This window comes from Anabrus simplex, chromosome 1, assembly GCF_040414725.1.
Source record: "Anabrus simplex isolate iqAnaSimp1 chromosome 1, ASM4041472v1, whole genome shotgun sequence".
NCBI classification, from domain to species: Eukaryota; Metazoa; Arthropoda; class Insecta; order Orthoptera; family Tettigoniidae; genus Anabrus; species Anabrus simplex.
The window spans coordinates 903,239,649-903,255,731 of NC_090265.1; the positions used below are offsets into that span (position 1 = coordinate 903,239,649).

The following is a 16,083-nucleotide window of genomic DNA, read 5'->3' on the forward strand; positions in this document are numbered from 1 at the left end:
TGGTAACAATGGGATGGGAAAGGGCTAGAACTGAGAAGGATGCGTCCGTGGTCCTATACGTCCCCAGCATTTTTCTGGTATGAAAATGGGCAACTATGACTGATGCCAATGTTGGCGTTCGAACCCACGACTTCCGAAGAAACACGTACAGCTACACAACTCGTACTAGGCAGCTAAATCCCTCGATTTAATTATAGCCATTTGGCTGTATGACTGGGAAAAGGAGTCTTAGGACTTAATATAATCCTTATGATGATGATGGTGATGCTTGTTGTTTAAAGGGGCCTAACATCTACGTCATCGGCCCCTAATGGTACGAAATGAGATGAAATATAATGAGAATTTAAAAGTCCAAAGTTTATCCACTGACCAGAATTCAATACGTGAGGATGAAGAATGAATGGATGATTATGAATTTAAATTAATCGGCGGAACCGACTCACAATACGGAAAGTTAAGAATAATTCCGAAATCAATCCACTGACTAGAATTGAAAAAGATGACGATGCACAATTATTATGAAGTTAAAACAGTCAGTGGATCCGACCCGCAATGCCCCATCTTCCCAGAAACTAAAATAATAGTATTGCTGACCAAGGGACTGCTTCCAAAACACAATCCTGAATCGATGATGCTTGTTGTTTATAGGAGGCCCAAAATCCAGGTCAACAGCCACTCATAATGGTACGTGGCACTACTTGCAAGTAAAGGCGACATGTGATGTTCCCCGCGCGATAGTACTTATCACAAGTACTTTCACGGTTCTAATTCGATCATTCCTTGGTCGCCCCTTTTAGTCGCCTTTTGCGACAGGCAGGGCATACCGTAGGTGTATTCTTCATCTGCGTCCCCCACCCACAGGGGTTAAATATTCCTTATGATATACCTCATAGTTATATTCTACTCCTAGTGTTCCGATATGCCATTATTTCGCTTTGAAGAGGCCCTTAACCAAATTAATGACTTACTATTATGAGTAAAATATATTCTTAAAAATAATCATTTCTGCTAGAATTCAATTCTGAAAACTCTGAAACAGAGGACGAGCAAGCGGCTTAGAGAACCGATTTTTGAACATTCTTTCCAGAAGATGAGATCAAATCCGTGATCTCCAGACTTAGGAAACTTCCCAGTAATTCCTAAACATAATATGTTATCAAAGTATCCAGTCCAATTCCGGACAAAATCAGAATTATTTTTTGTCATTTTCTTAGAGGATAGTCACCCTCTCCATATCCATCACAAGAATTTCTGTCTCCTGCTTTGCCTCACGTTACAGCACAAACCAATATTTGAGCAGTACTCTGCATCGTAAGAGCATCGCTTGTTAGGCTGCAACACATAGAGCACTGTGCCCATTGGACGTGTACGAGAAATAAACACGCAATCTGGTGCTACAAAACTACCACGAGAATTGATATAATTCAGAGAAAAAAGCGACTATGGGACTGTTCACCAAAATTGAACAAACGACAGTTTTGACTGACAGTAAAGTAGAACGATAATTAATTACCGAGCGAGTTGGCCGTGAGGTTGGGGACGCGCAGCAGTGAGCTTGCATTAGGGAGATAGTGGGTTCGAACCCCATTGTCGGCAGCCCTGGAGATAGTTTTCCGTGGTTTCCCATTTTCACACCAGGTGTATGTCGGGGCTGAACTTTAATTAAGGCCACGCACGCACGCTTCCTTCCCACTCCCAGCTTCTTCCTTTCCCATCGTCGCCGTAAGACCTATCTGTGTCGGTACGACATAAAACAACTTGCAAAAAAAAATTATGAATCTACATCTTCTTCTTCTTATTATTATTATTATTTTTCACTTCTCACTTAAAGGCTGTATCTCAGTATATTGTGGAAATTTTTATATTTTTGAAACTTTCTCTTAAGTAGTATATTATAGTACTCATTTTTTCATATATTTTTAATGTACTCTGCGTACGATAACTATTATATATATGATATGATTTGTTTTCTTACGTGTGATTACTTTTATTGATACTATTATTGTTGTTATTGTTAATGTTGTTTTCGTATTATTGTCATCAGTAGTTATTATTACCAGTATTCTAGGTTAAGACTGCTTAAGTGTAAGAAACGGAGTACATCCCTAACTTTTCCAGAATAAATAATAATAATAATAATAATAATAATTATTATTATTATTATCATTACTATTATTACCTCTAGGTACTTGTACTCGGGTTGCAAATTCTTTCTTATTTCATCCGAAACCTTCCAAGCCCTGATCACGTCTGGTAACACTCAACTCGAAAGGCTTTCAAAACTCTGTTTTAAACAGGTATAGGCTGTTGAGTTTATAGTAAGTATAGTCAGAAGTAAAGCAACAGATGCCATAATTCCATATCATTAAGGGGATGAAATCGGTTTAAATTGAAATGAGGCTAGTCATACAATATTTTCATCCAGAAGTAATTAGTTCTTTTCTGAGGGATTATAAACCATTGGAGAAGTAGGGCACGGCTAGCTCAAGAGAGGATCTCACTAAATACAGTAGCTGTCAAAGATGGAAGAGATCCAATAGATATTGCCCGTTGGAGATTTGTGGTCGCACAATAAAATGTTATGTAACAGAAGGACATTACGGACGGTATAATTAAATAAATGATCACCACAAGTTGATAATTGAAACTCCTTCTCCTTCCTACCAGCGCGCGCGCGCGAGCGCTCTCTCCCCCTTTTATCGGGAGGATTGAGAGCGCCTCTCGCCCCCACCCTATAGTCTGGAGGTCATGAGTTCGATGACCTGTTTGCGAACCAACTAACCAACCACCTTACGAGTGCGTGCCACACATAACTCATGCACAGCTCTTTACAGAATCCTTCAATCTCATCTCCGCTGTGCGTTCCAGGGATGCTGCATGTGAGCTTTTCAGATTAGCACACAAGCTCTCGTATGATTAAAGATTTTCAACGCTCGCCAGTTAAGCAGTCTGCTACCGTGCAGGCGAGCTAAAGTGATCTGCAAAATGAACTAACTCGTTTGAAAAGATTTCACTTTATCTTATTCAACTACATAATTACTTAAAACGTGAGATGCCTTACACAACAACAGGATTCATCGCACGGATGGTAATAAAAACGTAAATTTCCTATCATACAGCAAATCATCGTCGCGCCTGAAAATTCTGCTATACAACAGTGTTGTTAAACAAATACCGACCTGCAACACATAAATCATTAAGAACAAGAATTTCTTAATACATTTCGTGCAATATTGAACGCTAGAATGTACCGTCGCTGTTCGGTCAAAAGGTCATATCTCCCAATGCTTTTCCTATCCATTATTTCCCGTAAGAGTGGTCACGCCTCTTAGCCACATATGGATATTTAGTCCATCAAAACAATATTCGTTGTGTTCATTTTCCTATGCTTACGTGAAAAGGAAAATGAACTTTACCGCACAGCACTCTATGAATGCATGTTTGTATGACTTATTTACGCACTCCTTCGGTATAATGCGCAGGGGCCATGCTAATCTTCTCTGTATCGTTCCAATTTTAGTATATGTACCGCCGAAGCGAGTATAATGCACTTACGGTTAATTTTCCTTTACACGCTAGCGTACGCACGAAAATGAACACAATGGAAATTGTTCTGATGGACTGCATATCCATGCCTAGCTGGGAAGCATGACCATTCTTAAGGAAAATAGTAGATACGAAGAGTATTGTGAGAGTGGACCTGTTGCCCGAACAACGACGATTTAAGTTACAGGCCAGAGTGCTAAGCTGAAACTTTTCACATAGTGGTATTTCTAGGTAAAACGACTATATATCAGACGTAAAGCTGAAAAGCTACGTACCTGAGAAACATATTTCGAAAACAGATCATTCTGAATTATGTTTTATTCGCATTTACCCTGATAACTCCAGGGGACTAACGAACTGACACATAGTGAATCTCCCATCTCTAGGTCCGCAAATGTATTGCACATTTGTATAATGCAAGTAAGACGGACAATATTCTACACATAGCAGATCTAGTTATCTATCTTTGAACAGACCTGCCAGAATAAATAGAAATACGATAAGGGAGCGAGACATGTAATAATACAATATGGACAAGTAGATAGTTATCTGAGCATTTTTAAACCACTTTAGAGCAGGAACATTTCCGTGCTTTCCCATTTTCACACCAGACAAATGCTGGGGCTGTACATTAATTAAGGCCACGGCCGCTTCCTTCCCATTCCTAAGCTTTTCCTGTCCCATCGCCACCATAAGACTTATCTATGTCGGTGCGACGTAAAGCAACTAGCCCCCCCCCCCCACAAAAAGAGCAGGAACACAAAATGTACTAATCCAAATTTGATGTCTATAATACTAATTATATTTATCTTGCTACTATCGACGTTTCTAGCATTCTGAACGTTCAAAACATCACTTTAAAAGATTTATCTTTGGAATACAGTAACACATAACTGGCGTTGTTTGTCCTTACACGAACATTTCCGGATACACATCTAATACTATGTAATTTGGTAACCTGCACTGCCTTCATGTGAGATATATTTCCCTCAATCTTATTAAGCTACCCCCCCCCCCCTTCTCTCAGTTTTGTAATTTGTTCTAATGTAAAGTAGTAAATTGTCCTTTTTGTAGCCGTTAATTTGTATCAGTCATCGTATTATCCATTTTAAAGTAATTCATTATATCTTCAGAATAATGTAAGTTCATATTGGGCACATGGAAGTAGTATTCGTTACAGTCAACCCACAAATCGGCAGTACATGATGGACCGACATTTCTGCTCGTTACATCAAAAGATCAACATAATTGTAGAATAATACCGAGATGGTAGAAACATAGTAATTTAATGATTTAAAAATCAGAAATTCTATCAATTGAAGTAACGTTAGTATTATTTCTTCCATAAATTACAACAGATTTTACGAGTCAGCTGGATGTCAGACTTTTGTGCCCGAAGAGTTCTTCAACGAGTCGGAAACAAACGCCACTGAGTTGTTGCACTCGAACATCTTTAAATATCATTGACCATAGTCGGAATTGAAACCACTGTCTTGGTACAACGACTAACCAACTGCATCAGTGAGAGCGGCTATCAAATGAGGTGTCACTAGGTTCCCAATTATTCCAACTGTCTTTACGTTATTAAGCTTCATTTTAAATTTCGGTATACTTTAATAAAGTATTTTAATTTCAGTGATGTGATCTAGGACCATAGCGAATTTTTAAGTCATCCTGAGCATAGTATTTACTTTGTTTCTACATTCCCTCTTAAGATATTTAGAAATAACACTTTATATTTGGGCTACATTTCCAAAAGATCGAGTGTGTCCCGAGGTCCTAAAATCAATCACAAATATATTCCACTCAAACCTGGCTATCTTACTTTGGCTTCCAAGGCAGTTGTCTTTTGAAAGGAAGATTATTGATTAATAATACTATCGTTTCTAGAGAGAATCAATGGATTAAGAAACTCTAGACATTGTAGTATTACAGGTGGTTATATTTGAAAATAGTGAAGGGAAATAGTAATGATGGTGGTGGTGAATACTGCTTTAAGGGGAAGTTTAATGAATTAGTCATCCCCAGAAATGAACGGAGGCCTTTAGCCCAGTTGAAATCATGGATAATTCAGTACGGAAGGATGTGTTGACGGTGGTGGATCATGTGAGGGGTACGGGACATTTTCGGACATCAGTTACATGAAAATGGGTGTGTCTTTAGAATCAATCAATCAATCAATCAATCAATCAATCAATCAATCAATCAATCAATCAATCAATCAATCAATCAATCAATCAATCAATCAATCAATCAATCAATCAATCAATCAATCAATCAATCAATCAATCAATCAATCAATCAATCAATCAATCAATCAATCAATCAATCAATCAATCAATCAATCAATCAATCAATCAATCAATCAATCAATCAATCAATCAATCAATCAATCAATCAATCAATCAATCAATCAATCAATCAATCAATCAATCAATCAATCAATCAATCAATCAATCAATCAATCAATCAATCAATCAATCAATCAATCAATCAATCAATCAATCAATCAATCAATCAATCAATCAATCAATCAATCAATCAATCAATCAATCAATCAATCAATCAATCAATCAATCAATCAATCAATCAATCAATCAATCAATCACTGATCTACATTTAGGACTGTCACCTAGGAGACGGATTCCTTGTCATTTGATTACCTAGTCTTTTCTTAAATGATTTCAAAGAAGTTGAAAATTTATCTTACATGTCCTTTTGTAAATTACTCCAATCCCTAATTCTTCTTATAAACGAATATCTGCCACAATTCGTCCTCTGGAAATCCTCTTCGTATTATGATCGTTCCTACTTTTAACAACTCTATTCAAGCTTATGCATAAGCTATTAGTCGAGCAGCATGTCTCGTTATTCCTAAATCCTCCAGCCCAAAATTTGCACCATCTGCGCAATGCTACACTTTGTAGGAAATCACCCAGAACAAATCTGCTGCTTCGTTTTGACTTCCAGTTTTTGTATCAAGAAATCCTGGTGAGGTTCCCATAAACTGGAACCATTCTGCAATTGGGATCTTACCAATGAATTTTATGCTTTCTCTTTTACATCTTTACTACAACCCCATAACATATGGAGTTATTTGTAACTTAATTTCTTTCTTTTTTCTTTCTTAGTCCGTTTACCCTCCAGGGTTGGTTTTCCCTCGGAATCAGCGAGGGATCCCACCTCTACCACCCCAAGGGTAGTGTCCTAAAGCGTGAAACAATGGGTCAGTGATACAACTGGAGAGGAGGACTAGTACCTCGCTCATGTGGCCTCACCTGCTATGCTGAACAGGGGCCTTGTGGAGGGATGGAAAGATTAGAAGGGATAGAAAAGAAAGAGGAAAGGAAGCGTCCGTGGCCATAAGTTAGGTACCATCTCGGCATTTGCCTGGAGGAGAAGTGACAAACCCCGGAAGACCACTTCGAGGATGGCTGAGGGGGGAATCGAATCCCCTCTACTCAGTTTATCTCTCGAGGCTGAGTGGACCCCGTTCCAGCACTCGTATCATATTTAATTTCGTGGTAGAGCCGGGAATCGAACGCGGTCCTCCGGGGGTGGCAGCTAATCACACTAACCAGTACACCAGAGAGGCGGAATTTAACTTAATTTACAACCCCATTAATGTGGTCTCCATGAGATACTTTCCCCTCATCAACACAGTTATTAAAACTGAGAGACCTCTTCCTCATAACCTGTGTTGTTGTAGGCTCTGTAGTAATAGTAAGTACAATTCTTTGGGGGTAGCATGGCTATGTGTTCCCACTGACTTAAGATACTATTCCACATTTCCTGTAGTAAGTTCGTAAAATCCTCTGAGAAATCACATTCAAGATAGCAGTCGGTCAGCGCTGGGATTCGAATATCAGACTTCTGAATGATGCCACCTCCTAATATTATCGGGGAGTGGATGTAACTTCTCATCGATAACCATGAGTACACTGTATATCAGATAAGAGGAAATACTTCGTTACGCTCCTACAATATTTACGTATGCTTAGAATGGACATAAGTTACAGTTCCATGTTTAGCTGCCACTACCTCCTGAACTTAACACAAGGGAATAGGGATTTTGTTTTAAGTGCTTGACCGGAATAAGATCAAGGTTTTCAACCGTTCCCAAAGGTGCAAGTCCTTGGAGAAGCTTTGCTGTTGTTTCTGCCAGGCACTCCGAGTGAATGATGAGATTACACGTGTTATACTACCGCCTGCTCTACCTCAGATCTATACGGTAAACCCTCCAGTTTTTAGACCTGGGTTATAAGTTGCCTACATTAGAATGAAAATAATCAGTCAGATATTAAGCAGAGAAACATAGCTGGAAAGTAGTTTTCAACTCAAATGTCATATTACCACTAATATGGCTCAGAATCGGATTCGAATTCTAGTATTACTGGGCGAGTTTCACATCAAAATCCTCTTTTATTCGTATAATTTTTTCACTTTAAAATAATGGTATCCAAAAATATTTTTTCGCAATAGCTCAGTAAAGTAACTCCCGTACGGGAGCTAAATTTGCCATATATTGTATTTAATCCCTGGAATTCAAACGATATGATTATTTACCAGTTTGTGCTTTCCTTACATTCTGTACAGAACAGTGCTATCGTGAGCCAGATAATAATAATAATAATAATAGTAATAATAATAATAATAATAATAATAATAATAATAATAATAATAATAATAACAACAACAACAACTAGCAGTTCCCCGCTGGCTCCGTCCGCAATGTACGTGTTCGTTACTATCCTATACTATGTATTTGCAAAGTTTCGACAAAAATGAAATAAAGCACATGATCTGCTGTGGTAATAGAATGTACAGTAATATTATGTCAAAAAGCACTTGAAAATACATCACACAAAGAAATAAACGATCCTTGGAACGACACTACGCGCCGATCTGTTAAAAAGTCTTTCAAAGAGCTTCGTCATGGAGACAAACGTACTCATAACTTTTCTCATAATCTACCAATTTAAGTAGTTATTACCTTAAAAGAAGGCACTTGATCCACTGAGTGTTTTTAAACCAAAACGAACTGCGTACATCAATTAGAACGAAAGATATGATTGCTTCAATAAGAAAAAATGTTGAAGAAATGAGACGTCAAATTGAGTGTGTACTCATAACTTTCCTCAAAATCAACCAATTTGAATAGCTCAGAGCTGAAATGAAAGAGCTTGACCCACTGAGTGTTGAGAGACCAAAACGAATTCTGTACCTCAATTAGAACGTATGACTGCTTCAAAGAGACAAAAAATTGAAAAATCAAATAATTTGAGGAAGGAAGGATAAGTGATTTATATTATCTGATGACAAATCTGTGCAAGAATACCTTTCAGTAAAAAAATGAAGGAAATCGACCGGATAGAATGGCCGGACTGACTGACACTTTAGTTTTCATACTTTTTTAATATATAGAAAATATCCATCATCGTGGTTTGTGTCCAACCGTCGGTAGCTTTGAAGATGCCTTTTTACGTGGTTTTCAATTATAACACCAGGTAAATGCTTGGGCTGTACCTTAATTAAAGCCACGGGCACTGCCTTCCCAATCATAGCCTTTTCTCACCCTTGCATCGTCGAAAATCTTCGACGAGTTAAGAAAAAGCAACCATCCCCGTGATGTAGCGTGCCTGCCTCTTAACCGGAAGTTCCAGATTCGATCCCCGACCTGTCCAAATATTTTAATTCTGGACTGATGGTTGCAAAGGTTCTCAATCAGACCCGTGAGATTAACTAAGGAATTGTCGAATACCAGAGACGGTGATTCCGGTCGCGGAAGCCTAAACAGTACATTTCGTTAAGCTGACACTATAACATCCGTAGCTCGTTTAGTTGGACAGCAGTCGTCTTGGCAGGCCAAGGACCTGAGTGGCCTATGCGTGCCATGGCAATAATAATAATAATAATAATAATAATAATAATAATAATAATAATAATAATAATAATAATAATAATAATACGCGACTGATGTCTTTTCGATTGGCTAGAGCCTTAAGAAGTGCCTGAGTGCTGGAATTCTTAGTTCTTTAACCTGACAGTTAACGTACTGACATTGGTCTCTCTTATTCTGCATCCTATATACCAATGTATTGTGGGGGAATTGGATATTACAACCTTGAGTACAGGACACAATCCACTTTCTGTGCTTAAGTCAGCCTCTCTCTAGGTTCCAATCCGAAATAATTATCTGAACAACTGTCTATTTTATCGAATAATACTGAATGAAGCGAAAAGCTATCATATATAATCGGCTAAATCTTTTAAGCTCATTGAAATGTTTCATTTTCAGAATCAAAATTTCCGAATTTTTGATTTGGATGTCTGATTTTTAATAAATTTACGATAGGTCATTATTTAGGATTACCGTTGATACACTTCCAAAGTTTTTGTATGATGACATAACTGGTGTAAAAGTTACAGGAAAATCTGTTCTCTCCACTCCCATACTGAACTAAGGCATTAATTCATTTGCTGGCATATCTGTAAAGAAAAAGTGAAGACAGTTCTTGTTTCCTTCACAGCCATACTCAAACAGGTTCCTGTTATAGTATTGGTATGTTACAATAATTACAATCGATCAAACAGCTAAAGAAAAGTGAGTAACAAAGTTGAATTTTCTGCTGACGAATATGTTCCCAATTCATTATTTGAATACTTAGATGAATTTAACCAGGGGCTGCCTGAGCGAGGCGGTAAAGGCGTGCTCGGTTCACCGGAAGGATGTGGGTTCGATTCTCCGTCACGAAGCCGAAACATTTAAGGAACGAGATTTCCACTAACGGAGGTGCACATGGCCCTGAGGTTCACTCAGCCTACATCAGAAATGAGTACCCGGTTTATTCCTTGGAGCAAAGACGGGTGAGCGTAGAGATAACCACCCTACCCCACCAAGTGCCAAGGTTACGGATAGTGGAAGGGCCTTTATGGCCTCTACGGGAATGGCTTTGCTTTGCTTAGATGAATTTAACCACGTTAATTAATGTTGTTAATAATCAATAATTTAGTTTTGTAAAATGCAACTATAGAACAGTAAGAAACGAATACGAACACTTTATATCCTCATATTTATATCCACACTACACCTTTAGTGGAATCTATTGTCTGTTAACATCTTCTAGGCTTTATTACTTCAAATATTGTCAAATGGAATGGGTCCACTATGTTTCTGTACACCTCATACGTGGCTTTAGAAAGGATAGAGAAGTTATGATCGTCGTTTGTGTGTCACAATCTACAGGTTAGCGCTGTGACACGCTAGTGCGATCACTATCGGGGTGAAGCTCGTTGCCTTCGCCCTGGCTCATCAACAACCAGCACAAACTAGGCGGTCGCCTTTCATCACCCAGTTTTATTTTTGTCTGCTGAGAGTAGCGAATGGGATAGCGCTGAAAGGAAATAGTTAATCTAGAACTGACATCTAGCTTGAAAAAAACAAGCCTTTAGAGAAGCAATTTCTATTCAGAGGAGAATTTAACACAGCAATTTAAAACTGCAGGTTTAACTTCCGTCCCGTTAAATCTTCTGTAGAAACTTAGCAATGACTGAATATATATTCCAGCTCCGTGGTGTAGAGGTAGCGTGTCTATATCTTATACGGAGGCTTCGGGTTCGATTCCTGTCCAGTCCAAGAATTAAAGGCTGCGAGACGAACTGGGGAGCTGTCTGATACGAGTGGCATTGGACCCGGTCACGAAAGCTTAGCATCTCGACTGACATTGTCATGGCAATGACTAACTGGTACTGCAAAATCTATAGGCAATCTGGCTTGATAGAAATAATCTCGGGCTGTATACACCACGGACTTCTTTTGACTGAATATATATATAGCGCAATTGTGACCTGTCGAGCAAAATTCGAAATCACAAAAGTATAATTCTTAATTATATGTTCATATTTTACATCACCAAAAAGTCACTATCTTCGAGTAATTTGGCTTGGGTAAGGGAAAAACCTTAAATTAACGTAGAGAAAATTAATTTTAAGAAAAACTGTAACTTTACCAGAAAATCAAATTTGGAAGTTAAAATTTGAACTTAGAAAGTCAGCCACCACAGCTTCTCACAGTTAGCATTCCACCTAGACCACTAATTCTTGTAGGAGTGGGCGGGCCTATTCCTGCACCTTACAGGCAAATCCGTTAGTACTGACTCGGAAACTCATACATATAGTGAAATAAGTACTTCAAAGGCTTGTTACACATCAGCATCAGGGAATGAGAAAAAATCGATCTCTGTACAAAAACTTAGGCATCACACCTGTTTCACATGATTCTAGGTTAATGGAACAAGATGGCTATTATCTGTTTCACTGACACCCATGATATTAAAAGAACAAAAACAAATTGGGCACAGTTCACTATTCTCACAAGTGTTCTCTCACCAAGAATTTTTGCCATTTGGTACAATTTCACAAATAATTTGCCACTAACACTTCACATCGCTGTAATTGAACTTCCTCAGCTGCACATTAGCACACTTTCACCACACACATCGATCATCCCACGTCTTCTTTTACTTGAACATTACACACCACTTTAGGAACTTCAACTTGCTGCACGTAACTGAAGGCAAACTTTCTCATGAGCTGACGGCGAATGGAACTTGTTTCCAATGTTCAACAAAACAAAAAAAGGAAATTCATTAGATGTCTTAAAATCAACAACCGAAATAGAAAACTTTAACACAAGGTAAAGAGTTCCTCCATAATCAGCTGATTTTGACAGTAACTATGTGGACGTCTATAAGAAAGATCCTTTATACTGCCCATGATTGTATTATATTCGAATTAATTAACATATTTTATATAGAAAATACCAAACAGTTAATACCAAGAAACGCTGTTTACTTAATTAGTCCTATTATTTAGAGTTTATAGGTACAGGTCGTGAAAATTGATGTACAATAAAATATATCTCGATTGTCTAAAATAAAAACATATTAAGTTCTTTATGTTATAAAATGGACCACTAAAGCTTATCAGACACAAATTATTTACCATTTTTATGTTGTAAAGTAACTAAATCATGAAATTTTAGGAAATGAGAAAATATTTATCAAAATACAGGGGCAGAAGAATTTTAATACGTTATTTGCAATGTAAATGTAAGAACTGTGGATAATACTGTATCAATTAACTTGATATCATAAAGAAATTCACGTTTCTTGTAGTTATCACACTAAGAGTTTGGCAGCACTTTGTAAGTAGGACACTTAATTTATTTAAAAGAGAAGCGGGTGGATGTGTGGCAGGGGGCGTACTGTCCAGGTTAGACCACCACTACTACATTGCCATAGTAACGAAGGCATGGCCCAGTCTGGGAGTAGTACACTACACACTATAGTACACTACACCATTGATCCACCACCAATACATACTACAACAAGTTCTGCCCTTTCGGAACGTATGCTAATTGTTCTAGATATAATTGGATATAAATTGTTTTGTACGATAACACTCATATTGTAGTAGTACTACTACTCAGTACTATGGAGTATTCATGAGTATTCAATGCAGCTACAATACATTAAGCTTGGTTGAGAAAAATAATAAACCATTTATATTATAGTCAGCTACTGGAGGAAAAATAAATATGCATTTAAATAAAAAAAGATAGAGAGAGAGAGAGAAACGTGAAAATTCTCGCCAAGTTTGTACTCCCACCACCAGACCTCGTTGGTGCATGTCCGCTGGTGGATGGGAGGGGGTAGGGGAATGGTGCTGGCTGTGAGGTTGGTACGTACCTTCTTGCTGAAGAAGCATCCCGCACTAGCACTGTCACACATTACCCCAGCCGAGCAACCCACAGCGCACCGTTGTAGTGGCTGTGCTATTTGCTATGGCGGGAAGGAGCCCGGCACTCGCAGACCGCTATCGACCTCTCGTCCCGGATGTGACGTCACACTCGCCTCGCGCCCTGCCCGATTGATCCGCTGTCGCGCACACTCTGCAAGCCCCCGGCGCGCCGGCACAGGTGTGCGCTCCCGTACAACCTGCCGTGACGTCACACAGGGCTCACGGCCCGCAGATTGGGGCAGTCATTCACTCTTCAGTTTTCTTACAAACTGACCACACTTCCTGATACCCGAACTAACACCGAGTGGGCTTCTTAACCATGTTTCCGGGTTACCCCTCCCAGGAAAAATTATCCGACTGCCTTCTTCGACAGACTTCCTCTTCAAGAGGTCATACAGAGTTCAAAACGGGGCAGCGTGCCAACCACTGTTGCGTCCTCAGAGCGTGCAGGGGTAAAGTGGAATGAAGTGGCTGTGCATGCCAAAACAATGTTGCTCTATCATTTAGGAGCTGGAGACATAGCGGTCAATAGCTTCACCTTAGTGAATGATGTGTGGCACTGATAGCTTGTACTACTGTCATATCCGTACAGCTCTTCTTCCTGGTCTTTTCTCAGTTATTTGGGGTCGTCCTTACATGTGCATTAAGCCCAGTTCTAAGTGGCCGTGCGGTTAGGATCGTGGAGCTGTCAGCTTGCATTCGGGAGATAGTGGGTTCGAAACCCACTGTCGGCAAACCTGAAGACGGCTTTTTGTGGTTTCCCATTTTCAGACTAGGCAAATGCTGGGGTTGTACCTTAATTAAGGGCACGGCCGCTTCCTTCCCACTCCTAGCCATTTCCTATCCCATCGTCGCCATAAGACTATCTGTGCCGGTACGACGTAAAGAAGATTGTAAACAAAAAGCCAAGTTTTACGGCAGGATGCCTATGTGGTGGAATATATTGAGTATTGTGTGCTTGTGGTGTGGTTGGTATTGTGATGTGTTGCACGCAAAGGAAGCTGTATATTAAAACGAACACAACCGAAGAGGTTAGTCCAGTACGTTGCGGCACGACCGGTTGTGGTTGGCAGTTCCATGCTCAGGAGACAGGTGGGTTCGCATCGCCCGTCGGCCATCCGTGGTTTCCCACTTTCAACCCCAGGCAAATGTCGGGATGGTTTCGTTCTCAAAGCCACGGCAACTTTCCATCCATTCCTAGCTCGTACAATTAATAATAATATTATTGTTTTTACGTCCATCTAACTACTTTTTGACGGTTTTTAGAAACGCCGAGGTGTCTGAATTTTGTCCCACAGGAGTTCTTCTACGTGCCAGTAAATCTACCTACACGAGGCCAAAGCATTTGAGCACCTTCAAATACTATCGAACTGAGCCAGGATCGAACCTGCCAAGTTGGGGTCAGAAGACCAGTGCCTCAGCAGTCTGAGCCACTCAGCACGGCACTCGTACAATTAAACCTACACGCGCAGACACCACCATCACACAGAGGTATACATAGCTCACCCCTATGGGGTGTACCGGGAAAAGCAGCAACAGAACTGGCGAGATGAACAGGTCTTCGGACACTCCCGGCTCTAAAAGCCACATGTGATAAAACGAACACAAACACCCAGTCCCCAAGCTAGAGGAATTGACCACACGTGGCTAAAATCCTCGGCCCGACCGGGAAATGAACATAAAGCCCTATGAATAACAAGCATCTATGTCGACCATATGTGTATTACCTACTTAAATTAATTAGTTAGGAGTTACACAGTCAGCTGTCGTGCTAGCTTCCCATTTAGTTGGCTCGAGTTCGATTCCCGGGTTTGTTACAGATTCAAGATTTATTTGAAGGATAAGAAACGGGTACATTCTCGGCAAATTTTCACATGGCTTTCCGAACAATAATTTTCCTCGTTAACTTCAAACAACACTCGGGATAACGTTTAAAGTACGGTGTATATAGGCTTCGGTTACTTCCTTCTCCACCTCAACCCCAGTTCATTTTTGTTTACAAGTTGATTTACGTAGCACTGATACAGATAGGTCTTATGGAGACGATGAGATAGGAAAGGGCTAGGGGTGGGAAGGAAACGGCCGACTCCATAGTTTTCTGTGTCGCTGAGATGCATTGTGACACGCTGGATTCCGCTTACGTCCAAGTTCAGTCCCATCGGCACGGGGAATGAAAAGGTGTGAAAAAGGAAATGTCCAAAATGATCGAGATTAGTGTTGAATAGATAGTTTTTGGGGTCATTAGTCTGACTGGCGACAATTCTAATGACATCAGATCTATGGCGCAACACGTAAATGGTTGTCACTTATTTGTACTATTCATTTGAAAGGATCGCCTACTTCCCGGAAGATCTAGGCTGACACAAGGACAAAGTTTGACGTGAAACAAAATAATCTAGAACTAAAACTTAAAAGTCCGTCTCTGTGGTGTAGTGGTTGGTGTGATTAGATGCCACCCCCGGAGGCCCGGATTCAATTCCCGACTCGGCCACGAAATTTGAAAAGTGGTATGAGGGATGGAACGGGGTCCACTCAGCCTCGGGAGGTCAAATGATTAGAGGTCGATTCGATTCCCACCTCCGCCATCCTGGAAGTGGTTTTCTGTGGTTTCCCACTCCTCCAGCCAAATGCCGGGATGATATCTAACTTAAGGCCACGGTCGCTTCCTTCCCTCTTCCTTGTATATCCCTTCCAATCTTCCCATCCTTCAACAAGCCCCCTGTTCAGCATAGCAGG

At 39.8% G+C, this 16,083-nt stretch overlaps 1 protein-coding gene and 1 pseudogene across 1 annotated transcript in view; both read right to left on the reverse strand.

Annotated features, from left to right (window-relative positions):
- Window positions 1-16,083, reverse strand: part of RhoGAP100F (Rho GTPase activating protein at 100F) — a 660,953-nt gene that overhangs the window by 409,700 nt on the left and 235,170 nt on the right. The window lies entirely within an intron of this gene.
- Window positions 3,476-3,544, reverse strand: LOC136859333 (U6 spliceosomal RNA; annotated as a pseudogene).